This window comes from Mastomys coucha, unplaced genomic scaffold, assembly GCF_008632895.1.
Source record: "Mastomys coucha isolate ucsf_1 unplaced genomic scaffold, UCSF_Mcou_1 pScaffold22, whole genome shotgun sequence".
Classification (NCBI taxonomy): Eukaryota; Metazoa; Chordata; class Mammalia; order Rodentia; family Muridae; genus Mastomys; species Mastomys coucha.
This window is the reverse complement of record NW_022196905.1, coordinates 200,878,423-200,879,340: the sequence shown is the minus strand read 5'-3', so window position 1 is coordinate 200,879,340 and position 918 is coordinate 200,878,423. Positions and strand designations below refer to the sequence as shown.

The 918-nt window shown below is 51.9% G+C and overlaps 1 pseudogene; it reads right to left on the bottom strand.

Annotated features, from left to right (window-relative positions):
* Positions 1-501: 501 nt before the first annotated feature.
* On the bottom strand, positions 502-636 carry LOC116071769 (annotated as a pseudogene).
* Positions 637-918: the final 282 nt, after the last annotated feature.

Below are 918 nucleotides of genomic sequence, written 5' to 3'. Positions count from 1 at the left end.
CTGGTGGCTGCTCTGATCAGAAACAACCCCATGTTCTCTTGTGGTGATATGATCCACTGACATGTCCTCTGATGCTGCATAGCCACGGACTCAGACATGGACCTCAGTGGCAGCTTGGGCTGGGACCTCACCACGGCCGCAAGTGGCAGGGCTGGCCACTTGCTCAACAACAGGCTCCCCCTCTCCACCCTCCAGTTCCATCTCTCTTCACAATGCTCGAGCTGCTCCACTTCACATTCTCTCCCATCTGGCCACCACATACTCTCTCATTGTCATGGCTCCTGCTGCAGGCTGGCCAAGTGTCTGTGGGTCCCTGGGTGACATCCTCCAACCATGCTGCACGGCATGGCAAGGTTGAAAGCAAGAAGGTATAGCCTACCCATGTCTTATGCTGTAGGACAGATATGTAGGTAGCACGGGGGTCAATAGGTGTTTGTGTGTCTTCCTCCTCCCAGGCTGCATTACCTGGATTTGACTTGATTTGATTTGATGATTTGACTTTTATGAGTACTAGGCATAAGACAGCTTTGGTCACCAAGCCAGGCATCAAGTTAGGATGAACGAAGGATTGCTGTCTGCTCTACCCCTGACTGATGGAAGAACAATAAGGCATCTCTTTGCCCAGTGCCAGGGGTGTGGGTGAGTGTGGGTGAGTGGGTGGGTGACTTGAGTTTCTTCATTTCCCATGCAGATCTTTTCTGTTAGGTCTCAAATTAAAGGCAAATGGAGAACTGAGGTGCCTCTTTAACAAATCAAAGTGGACCCTGGCCCTCAGTCTCCTACCTGTTACAGAGTCCTGGCTCTCCTCGGTACATCTCACCCTACTCCTATCCTCAAACTCTCCCGCCTAGGGGCCAGGCTGGGCTTCCACTCCCTAGCCTCTGTTCCCTGTATAACCTTAGCCATTTTGGCAACAAG